This window comes from Lemur catta, chromosome 16 (assembly GCF_020740605.2).
Source record: "Lemur catta isolate mLemCat1 chromosome 16, mLemCat1.pri, whole genome shotgun sequence".
NCBI classification, from domain to species: Eukaryota; Metazoa; Chordata; class Mammalia; order Primates; family Lemuridae; genus Lemur; species Lemur catta.
In genome coordinates, this window is record NC_059143.1 from 11616956 (window position 1) to 11628908 (window position 11953).

Below are 11953 nucleotides of genomic sequence, written 5' to 3' on the forward strand. Positions count from 1 at the left end.
TCCACTCTAAAAAAAAAGTAAAATCCTCTACTTCCTGCAGAACAATTTTGCTCTCCTCTGAAAGTCTCATCTTCTCACCCAACAATAGAATATTATCCTGCCTTAAAAAGGAAAAAATTCTTCCTTTGTTTTTAAAGAAACCCTGGTATAGGAGAGCAGGAAAAAATTCCGACGTGTGTTATGATGTGGATAAACCTTGAGAACATGATGTGAAATGAAGTAAGCCAGTCACCAAGACAAATGCTGTGTCATCCCACTTATATGAGAGATCTAGAACAGTCAGATTCACAGAGGCAGAAAGGAGAATCGTGGTTCTGCCTTCCCTGGGGAAAAGAGGGGTAACGGGGAGTTAGTGTTTAATGGGTACAGAGTTTTAGATCTGCAAGATGAAGACTTGTGGAGATGGAGGGTGGTGATGGTTGTTTAACAATGCAAACATACTTAATTCCACCAAATGGTACACTTAAAAATGGTTAAGACAGGAAATTTTAATGTGTATTTTATCACAATTTTTTTAATTTAAAAATTGTCACATAGTAACTAAGTATTCTAAAACAACAAAACAAGTATTACCCTTTAGTGACTACCAGGTCTTTTAAAAAACACTCTGCCAGCTGGGTGCGGTGGCTCACGCCTGTAATGCTAGCACTTTGGGAGACCGAGGCAGGTGGATCATTTGAGCTCAGAAGTTCGAGACCAGCCTGAATAAGAGCGAGACTCCATCTCTACTAAAAAAATAGAAAGAAATTATCTGGACAACTAAAAACATATACAGAAAAAAAAATCAGCCAGGCATGGTGGCGCATGCCTGTAGTCCCAGCTGCTCAGGAGGCTGAGGCAGGAGGATCACTTGAGCCCAGGAGGCTGAGGTTGAGGTTGCTGTGAGCGAGGCTGATGCCACAGCACTCTAGCCTGGGCAACAGAGTGAGAGTCTGTCTCAAAAAAAAAAAAAAAAAAAAAAACAACTCTCTGCCAATAATCTACTATATTTGTAGAATGAATATAGTTTGTGAAGCACATCAACATCCACTTTTTTTATCCTTACAACATCTCCATGACATAGATAAGGTAAAGGTTATTCCCATTTTATAGGTGATGAAATTGTGGATCATACAATGTCATGGAACTAGGAAATTGCAGAATCAGAAATTAAAGACTGGTTTTCCATCTCTAACAGTGGAGGTCGTTCTATTGTGCCTGGCTACTCTGAAATCCTTAATGATAAGGCATCCCTACATCTCCTGTGGCTCGTGGTACCTTGTAACACAAGTAGCTTTAACTTGGTTCGTGAGCTTCATCCGTCCAGTGTTGTTAGTTTGCTTTCTATAGCCCAGTTCACTTTATTGCCCCTCATAGTCAGAGACAGTTTGTCTAACCCTGGCCAAACATCTTTCAAATGGGTGTTTGTTCTTAATGACAATCCTACATAGATGAAAAATTTGGATAGATGGTTCTGTACTGCTACTGTAAAACTCGGGTGCCCGCTGTAGCTGCGTTGGTGTTGGATGTGGAGTGGGAGCTTGTGTCAGTTAGGATACAGCCAGTCACAACTAAGATGAAAAGTAACTAGGCCTGCTGGAAACAAGAAAATAATTTTATTGGTTCCTCTAAGTACTGACTTTACAAACCACGGAAGCCTCAGGTCTGGATTTTCTAAACATTTATGATACAATCAGAACTCCTGGACTTCATTCATTTGCTCTACCGTATTCCAAGCATTGGCTGCTGCTTTGGCCTGGTTTCTGTCCTGGAGGTGTAATGGACACAGCAGTTCCTGGTCTCACACCTATACCTACGTTGTCCAAAGTGAGATCAGGTTTGTCCCAGCATTCTAGGCAAAGCTGCAAGTTTCCCTCTTAATGGACTGCTGGAGTCCACGCTGGAGCCAGTCGCCAAGGCCAGGGCCATGGATGCACCTATTGACTTAGCCAAAGTCCTGTGTTCACCCTTGGGAGCCAGGGCTAGTATCACTTTTCCCTAAACCACACGGTCCTCCAGATGAAAAACATGCTGTTGGAAAGGAGAAAGGGGAAATGAAACGGCTACTGGGAAGGGACCACCAAGCGTCTACTACTGCAGTCTCCCGTTCCAGGTACCTGGGCACGTGGAGTGACTGGGTTAAGGTATGCTGACATCTCAGCAGACCATGGAGCTTCACGCAAGGCTGGAGCAGCCAGAGCACCAGGGGAGTTCTCCAGCCTTGAGCCACCGCACATGCTATACAGACGTTACCCCTTTCTCTGCCCACTACAGTATGAAAGCGTTGTCAGGTACTGTGCTGCTGAGCCATCTGATGGTTCTTACGCCATGAAAATAATTTATCAATCTAGACTCAGGCAATGTTCTCCAGACTGTACTACTTTTGTGAACTAACTCTCCCATCTTAAATTTCCATTTCCAGAAAAGGTTGTGGAAAAACTAGTTTGGATACCACCTAATCTATGTCTGGGTCTGAATACAGGGTGAAATACCACCTTTGATAAGGAGAATAGATTGTTCTTCACCAACCTTTCCCATAAGTGGGTTTAGGATTTATCCAGGTAGATTTGATTGTAGATGATACTGGACTTCAGCCCCTCAGCCCCACAGAGCAGGGTTTCCTATTTTGGGTTCTGAGAGGTAAGCACTCTGACCTCAGCCTAGCTTCTGTCATAGAGTTGTGGCTTCCAAAGACTAAGGGCAAAATGCAGAATGGGGAGGAAGGACATATCCCTCACAACGCCACACGTGTTGGTCCAACTCTTCTTTCTTTTTTTTCTCTTGAGGTAGGGTCTTGCTCTGTTGCCACGGCTAGAATGCAGTGGTGTCATCCTACCTCACTGCAACCTCAAACTCCCAGGCTCAAGCAATCCTCCTGCCTCAGCATCCTGAGTAGCTGGGACTATAGGTGCACGCCAGCACGCCTGGCTAATTTTTTCTATTTTTTCTAGAGATGGGGTCTCACTCTTGCTCAGGCCAGTCTCAAATTCCTGACCTCAAGTGATCCTCCCACCTTGGCTTCCCAAAATGCTAGGATACAGGTGTGAGCCACCATGCCCCTCAGTCCAACTCTTAAAATTACAAAAATAGAGTGGACCTATTCAGAGTTTTCCCGGTGCTGGCCTGCAGCTTAGTTGTGATGAACTCTTCAACTTACACTGAAAACGAAGACATAGGAGGAAAGGGAAAGAAAGAGCCACCCAGAGTTCATTTCCTTTCAGATTTTTCACCCAGGCCTTTAGCTACATTGATTGGGGCCTGGCACCTCCTCACTTCCCTCTCACTCTGCCTTTATTCTAGAGAATGTTGGTGTGAAATCGGGATAATGTACCGGTCCAAAGTGAGATCTGTGTTGAGAAACACTGAGGTGCGGTCAGGGCTGCTCTTAAGCATGTGTCCTCTGCAGTGGCCCAGGACCGCACGGTCACAAGGCCCTCACTGGGCCAGTGCTCTGCGACAGCCGTCTTGCAACAGGCAGCAGTGAAGTGTGCTGCATCGATCCACTCTTCCTCTCCTGAACGATTTCTCTGTGGCGTGTGATGCTGTTTGAGAGCATTTTCCCCACAGTAGAACTTTCAAAATCGGAATCGGTTCTCTGAAACCCTGCCACTGCTTTATCACCTGGGTTGATGGAATATTCTTAATCCTTTGTTGTCATTTCAACAATGTTCACAGCATCTTCACCAGGGGTAGATTCCACCTCAAGAAACCACTTCCTTTGCTCATCCATAAGAAGCAATTCCACATCCATCCAGATTTTATCATGAAATTGCATCAGTTCAGTCACATCTTCAGGCTCCATTTTTTTTTTAATTTTTAAAATTTTTTTGCGGTGGGGTGGGGAATGGGCTCCACTTCTAATTCTAGTTCTCTTGCAATTTCTACCACATCTGTGGTTACTCCCTCCAGTGAAGTCTTGAGGCCCTCAAAGTCATCCATGAAGGTTGGAATCAGCTTCTTCCAAACTCCTGTTAATGTTGATATTTTGATCTCCTCCCATGAATTAAGACTTATGGAAAGAGATCAAAATCATGAATGTTCTTAATGGCCTCTAGAAGAGTGAATCCTTTCTAGGTTTTCAATGGACTTTGCTCAGATCCTCAGAGGGACCACTCTCTATGGCAGCTATAACCTTATGAAATGTATTTCTTAAATTATAAGACTTAAATGTCAGAATTACTCCTTGATCCATGGACAGCAGAATGAATATTAGCAGGCATGAAAACAACATTAATCTTCTTATACATCTCCATCAGAGCTCTTGGGTGACCAGGTGCATTGTCAATGAGCAGTAATATTAATAATTTGAAAGGAATCTGTTTTTCTGAGCAGTAGTAGGTATCAACAGTAGGCTTAAAATACATTCAGTAAACCATATTGTAAACAGATGTGCTCTCATCCAGGTTTTGTTTGTCCAATTATAAAGCACAAGCAGACTAGATTTAGCATAATTCTTAAGGGCCCTAGGATTTTCGGAATGGTAAATGAGCATTGGCTTCAACTTAAAGTCACCAGCTGCTTAGCCCATAACAACAGAGTCAGCCTGTCCTTTGAAGATTTAAAGCCCCGCATTGACTTCTCCTCTTTAGTTATGAAAGGCCTAGATGGCATCTTCTTCCAATAGAAAGCTGTTTTGCCTACATTGAAAATCTATTGTTGAGTGTAGCCACTTTCATCCATAATCTTAGCTAGATATTCTGGATAACTTCTCCACCAGCATCTGCTATTTCACCTTAGACTTTTATGTTATGGAGATGCCTTCTTTCCTTAAACTTCATGAACCAACATTTACTAGCTTCCAACTTTCCTTCTGTAGCTTTCTCACCTCTCTCAGCCTTCAAAGAATTGAAGAGAGTTGGAGCCTTGCTCTGGATTAGGCTTTGGCTTAAGAAATGTTGTGACTGGTTTGATCTTCTATCCTGATCACTAAAACATTCCCCATATCAGCAATAAGGGTGTTTCACTTTCTCATTCATATGTTCATTGGAGTAGCACTTTTAATTTCCTTCAAGAACTTTTCCTTTGTATTCACAACTTGGCTAACCGGCACAAGAAACTTAGTTTATGGCCTATTTTGGCTTTCGGCATGCCTTCGTCACTAAGCTTAATCATTTCTGGCTTTTGATTTAAAGTAAGAGACATGGGATTCTTCCTTTCACTTGAACACTTAGAGGTCATTGCAGGGTTATTCACTGGCCTAATTTCAATATTATTATGTCTCAGGGAATCAGGAGGCCTAAGCAGAGGGAGAGACGGGGAAGGGGTCATTGGTGGAGCAGTCAGAACACACACATTTACAGATTAAGTTGGTTGTCTAACACGGGTGTGGTTCATGGTGCCCCTAAACAATTATAATAGTAACACCAAAGATCACTGATCACAGATCACCATAACACATATAATAGCAATAAAGTTTAAAATATTGCAAGAATTACCAAAATGTAACACGGCGGCAGGAAGGGAGCACATGCTGTTGGAAAAATGGTGCTGTTGGCTTGCTCCAAACAGCGTTACCACAAACCTTCAGTTTATTAAAAAAATCCATTATCTGTGAAGTGCAGTAAAGCAAGATACGCCATTAGCCAACCGCTCACACTATAAACAACGACATAGAAGGGAAGGGGAAGATAAGGGAGTCTGTAGTTCCTTTTCCTTTCAGTCTTTCCTTAGAAAACCAAAGCCAGAGAGTGTTAGCAGGATATGAACGTATGAAGAATTGAAGAAAAAAAAGTTTAATTACTTTTATGCAGTGTTTCCACTGCTCTAGTAAGAATAAAATGTATATGCATGTAGAAGCGATGAAATAAATAGAAATTATGTGATTTGGGTGACTCTACATCAAGTTAAATGCTCTTATGCTTCCTCTTGAAACTGGCATTGGAGACCATTCTCCTAAGTGAAGTACCTAAAGAATGGACAAACAAACACCACATGTACTCGCTATTAAATTGGAACTGACCAATGAGCGCACATGTGCACAGAGGGAAGTAAAACTCAGTGGAAATCAAACAGGAGGGAGGAGGGAAAAGGGCATGGGTGAAAACCTACCTAATGGGTACCAGGAACACTATCAGGGTGATGGGCACACTTATAACCCAGACTCAAGCATAACAAAAGTGATCCACGTAACCAAAAACATTTGTACCCCCGTTATATTTTGAAATAATAGATATTTTGAAATAATAGATACATTTTCAATAAAGATGAATGGTAAAAATTCATGCTAATAATTTTGAATTGTAGTTTTTCTCTACCTAAAACACATTAAATAGCAAATAGAAAACACCAAGACAAGTTTACAGTAAGGATAAAGGCATTTGAGTACCTTTCACAGTATTTTCTTCCTGTTTTTGGAAGGGGCCCTAGACGTGCACTTGCCCTGGGCCCTGCAAATTCCAGAGTTAGCGGGGGAGTTGGGGTGGGGGGAGTCCAGACACCTGGATTGGAAAGCCCCTCCCAGGAGATTCAGGTGCACAGCCTGGGCTGGGGCCTCGGGTCTATTTCAAAGGCTTCCTAGTTCTCTATTCTGACCTGCCTGCTTCACCACCCACCTGGCCCTTCTCCACCTTTGCCTAAGGCAGTCCTGAACTCAAAGTAATCTGCCTTGCATAGCAGATAAAACTTACTCTATTCTTCACGGGTCCTTAACCTTAAAGCATAGGGTTGCTCAGCTGCTCTGAAGGGACAACTCAGTTTTAAAAGCATTACAGCCTGGCTGCAGAGGCTATGTGTTTTTATTCCTTGTAGTCATAACGGTCTTTCTTCTCTGGTTTACAAATGGTCCTCTGACTTCTCACTAAGTTTATATTGAGAACAGTTACAGTCATTTTCCTAATCACCTCCTGATCAACTACAGTTTTCTGTCCTTGGATGTCTTTGAGGTCTTCCCACCTTCTGTCTCCAGTTAAGAACATCACACCTGGTCTCGGCAGGGCTAGCCTGGCACTCGCCAGCCACAAGGCTGTGGTGCACCCTCTCTTCCTGCCTCCAACCTTGCTCACGCCATTCTGTTTGCCCCTGTCCCCTGCTCCCCACCCGCCATCCTGCAACACCTTCATGCTCTGCTGTCTCTCTCTGCCGGCTGCACCAGGGCGCTTCTTCTTCACATCAATTCCCGTTACTTCCACCTGAAACAAAACTCTTAGACGCTCCAATTTAGTATTTTAACATAGACTGTTCTTTTTCCTGGACTGAAATGTCATCCCTAAAGTTTCAAATCACCCTTTTGATGATTTTGCCTGAACAAATCTATCATTTCATTATTTTGAGAACCCACTATTAAATCTTTTTACTTGCAGCCTGTCATATAGCAAACCTTTCACCTAGGCTTATGATGGGCAGTATTGCATGGAACTTTTACTGATTTCAAATAACCTACACTGTCACTAGATCTATATGTATTATTTATGGCCTTAGAAAGTTAGAGCTTTCAGAAGCCTAAAAGATCATCTAATCCAACCCTTTGCTTTACTGGTGAGAAAACTAGCTCAGAAAAGTTAGTTTACTCCTAGCCACCCAACTAGTATTGTGCTGGCCTGGTATTATACTCAGGTCTTCTGAAGCTAAGCTCAGTGCTCTCCCTTCTGCATCAGGCAGAAGCATCAGTTATAATATATCCAAATCACGGAAGGCAAAGTAGAGTATTCTACTGAAGTGAGCCCAGAGGGAGAAGGAGAAAGCCAGCTGGAGGCTCTGGATGGTCAGTCCTTTAGTCATTAAGAACTGGTGTCATTTTCAACACAGTAGGCATGATGCCGGTGGTTAAAAAAAATCAAACAGCTTAGTTTCAGAGAAGATGATGACTTACTTAGTCACCAGCGTAGCAGTCGCCACTCTCTCCAGCCTACGGCCCATTTCTGAAGCCCTCACACAACTTCCTCGTATAACACCGCAGGACAGAAGAAGTGGGGAAGCACCAAGGATCAGGGAACTTACCTGGTGCTGTTGTCCGAAGCTGGAGAAGGGGAGTCTAGAGGTGAGAGGGACAGGCAGGGCCAGGGCCAGTGCAAAGGCAGAAGCCGGGGTAGGGACGTTCCCCCACCCCGCAGCAAGTGGCAGCCAGAGTCTGAACCTGACCTGAGTAGGTTCACTCTGTCCAAGATCCAACAATAACATGCATCTGCAGCCAGTCGGCTTTGCTCGAAAACTTTTGAAGCATTTCCACTCTGTTACCTCATTCAATCCTCTCAACAACCTGGAGATCTAGGTATTCGTTGTTTTTTTGTTTTTTGGTTTTTTTAACCAAATGAAAGATGAAGAAACCCAGGTTTAGAGATACCAAATAACTTGTTGGAAGCTACATAAGTTCAATTTTCTCTCCCCTGTGTCCCCAGTGGTTCTAAAATACCTCCCAATGCAAGGCAAAAAACAAATGACTAAAAAAAAAAAAAAAATCCAAATATGAGGACGTAAGATTCTGGAGGACAAAACTATTAGCCTTTCAAGGGAAATAAAGCCACAGGGCAGGCACGGACCTGTAACTGACAGTAAAAAGGATGACAGTCAATTTGAAAAAAAAGAGTCCATGCTATCTGACCTACCACTTTTGACTATAAATATGTCTAATCAGGGACATTGCCACATGTTTCTAGCTCAGAATTCCCAAGCCCTTGCCAGAGCCCCAGTTAGTATCACCCAAACCTGCTATCCGAGTGTCATCGTCACGGACAGAGCCTGCTGCACTTTAGGCGCTGCATTATGATCACAGAGTTCCCCCAAACTGCACTGCTTCTTCCTGTTACTTCCGGCATCGGGCCAGCAGGCATTAATTTACATACACACTGCATGTCACTGCAAGCCAGCCTGAGTGCAGACTCTCCTTTTGCAGAGATTTGATAACCCTCTGGAAGTGGATGCAGGGTTTAACGTCGTGACACCCGGCTCAATCAGCTATAAAGCAGGGAAGGACAATGTGGAAAATGCCCTTCAAGGAAACCAGGCTGCTGTGCGTGAACCCAGTGGGCAGGCACAGAACAGGAAGGCTGAGATTACAGTCCGCTTTACAGCTCTTTTGATGTTTCCCGAGCCAAGGCTCTCAGAGTTGATCAAAGGTACCTCTGCAGGCTCAAATTAACAGGGAGTTGGCGAATCAGGACAGCACCTGCCTGCAAATAGCAACACATTTCACCAAATCAAGTCAATCTTTTTGTCAAGAAGAGAGGTGGCAATCCTTTCACAAAACTTACACAGGCTAAGTTTGTTTCTGTTGTATCTTAGGTCTCTGAAGGCAAGTAATGGTCTACTTAATTTTCTTCCCATGGAGGTATTTACCTATTTTAAAGCTGATCTTTACCCCCATGGGGTATACCAGTGAAGACTTCTGGCTCTAATGAACATGCATCGTCTTGTTTCAAAAGAGGTGGATGTTTCCAGGTTGGAAGAGAGAAGAGTGGGAAGACAGTGCCATAAATTTTTGCTTTCCTTTTAATGAAGGTGGGATTGAAAACTGCAAGTGTTATTTGTGTGAGAGGATTGCCTCAACTCTATTTGGGGAAATATAGCTTGAAAGCTGTAATTTTTGTACAGTAGAAATCGAAAGTTGGAGCAGAGAGTAAACCGTTGCTGCTAGGATAAATCTAAAGATTTTAACAGAGTCCAAATAAAAAACAGAAATTTATTTTAAAAAAGATAGTAGGCCAAGGTTGCAGGCTCAGAAAGCTGATACCTAGAGGGGGAAATGAAATGCATTGAATAATAGATGAAGTGTTAAGTTAATACTTACACAGAGAAGCTACAAAACAGATTTCTTGGCAAGGAGGAGTTGTTCATTATTTCAGACACCAGCGAGTCATAAGACTTAGGAAACCAGGAGGATGTGTCAGATCCTGCAAGTCTCCCCCACAAGCAGATGTGGTCAAAAGGAAATGGAGTGGGGGAGGGGAGGGAGTAATTTGATAGCAGAAAAATCAGTACCTCAACTTGGAGAGTAAAACTTGCATAGGATCATCTGCCAAAACAACCCCCAAATCTTTATTGGACGGTATAATAAAAATGGGAATGGTTCCAACTTGTTTCATTTCAGGCAGAGTGTGTGGAAAGGGTGTGGGCTCCATTACAGCTGGTAACCACGGATGAGTTGAACTTGGATAAGTCTCAATTTCCTCAGCTACACAATGGGAATAACACCTCCCATCAAGGTTGTGAGGATTAAATGAGATAGGAATATATAAGGCATTCAATAAGTATTAAATAATAATAATATAATAAATAATATAAAACAAGGTGTTTAATAAATATCTTTTCTCCCCAAAATTAATCTAACAATTTCAGTTCAATACTGGATTTATAGAGGACACTGGAAGATAACACTGCAATAGGAAGGACTGGTTTTCTTTTTTGTTTGAAGTCTCTTACATTTATTTTTTCAGTGAATGAAAATTGTATATATTTATGGTATACAACATGGTGTTTTGATATATATACACATTGTGAAATGATCAAATCAAGCTAGTCAACATATTGGAGGGACTGGTAATTAGAGAATTTAAAATAAGTGATATTCCAGACTGTGTAGATTTATCGTACAGGTAGGATAGGGGAAAAATGTTAACTAATGTAATACACATTGGCTTTTCACAGAATCATTCAAGGAAATGAAATTTCAAATGAAAATCATTAGAAAAAACTTTAAAGCAACAAAACATTAATGATCAGGTTAGGTAACAAGTCAAAAGGCAACAGGGCAATTTTTTCAAAGAAGCATATGCAAAAATTTAAATAACTACATTTTGTTGTATTTCAACCTATTTATAGTTTCTGAAAGCCCTATCCTCATATTAAAATTTATATGCAGAGAATTTATGCCTTTAGAGTATTAAAATATATATTAACAATAATTTGAGACAAGATAGAAGAGATGAATTTGTCCTAAGATCCTAAGTTTGAATGAACTGATCAAATGAGGTGTTCAAGTTCAGTAATTTTATCTATAGAGACAATAGTTTGGAATATTTTAAACAAAACAAAACAATCTGACAACACTTCCTAAGGCATAAAGGAAGTATCTTCTGAAATCCCTCTAGGGTTTCATTCTAATAACCTACATGCTATTAGTTAAATGTCTGTCTATAAATATGTTCTTTCTAAATCTGAGTAAATTTCCATCATGGGATTTGATTCCATTTGTAAATCGTCCGCACTGTGCTTCGAAGGTTGTACATTCTATTGGTGTCTATAAAACATTTCATTCAAAAACCCTGTTTCCTTGACATTTGGTTAAATCCCTGTACTACTTATTATTTTTATTCATCAATTTATCATGCTTCCCTTATTTGTTGGCTGTGCTATTGTGACCATCAACCATAGTCACTGCTCTTCTTTCAGCCACAGAGCATTTGTTGAATGTTTTCTCTTTTCAAACTCTGAATCATACAACTCAGCCCAGAAGACAGTCTGTTTTTAATTAGAGGTCATGATTTTTAGAGGTCAAGATTTGACACAATCTCCCATTAATGAGCTTAATAAGACTAAAACTCTGGTCTCTAAACATCGCTTTTTGCTCTCTGCCCAGTTTCCAGAGAGAGACTTTACTTTTTGGTTTGATACAGATGAATGTTTACCTTCTACAGTATTTTCAAGTCTTAGTTAGGGACTTGGCTTTACATACAGTATGGACTTTGCATATACTATAGTATAAGCCCAGTGCCAGATATCAGATTTATGCTCAACTCTAATTGAATAAGTTGACCTGAGTGACAAAATAATTCTACAGTAAATTATATTTCATTTATAAAAATTGTCCAGTGGTCAAACAAAAAGACTACAAAGACAAATTTTTTTTTAGATCTAGAAAGAGAATGATCAACTCCCAATGTTCTACTTAAGAAGAGAAAAAATGGCTGATCTAAAGAATTATTTAGGGTGGTGGTTTCCAAATTTGTCTATCCATTCGAATCACTGAGAGATCTTTTAAAAATTTCCGGCTGGGTGTGGTGGCTCACACCTGTAATCCTGGCACTCTGGGAGGCCGAGGCAG

The 11953-nt window shown here is 41.4% G+C and overlaps 1 long non-coding RNA gene across 2 annotated transcripts; it reads right to left on the bottom strand.

The window, feature by feature from the left end:
- Window positions 1-1576: 1576 nt before the first annotated feature.
- On the bottom strand, window positions 1577-8694 carry LOC123621563. 2 transcript variants are annotated; one of them, XR_006729184.1, is made up of 3 exons: window positions 8620-8694; window positions 5415-5527; window positions 1577-2010 (listed from the first exon to the last, which is right to left on the bottom strand). It is a non-coding gene; the product is annotated as an uncharacterized LOC123621563 (long non-coding RNA). The 2 variants fall into 2 exon arrangements; XR_006729183.1 differs by lacking the exon at window positions 8620-8694 and having other exon boundaries at window positions 5415-5706.
- Window positions 8695-11953: the final 3259 nt, after the last annotated feature.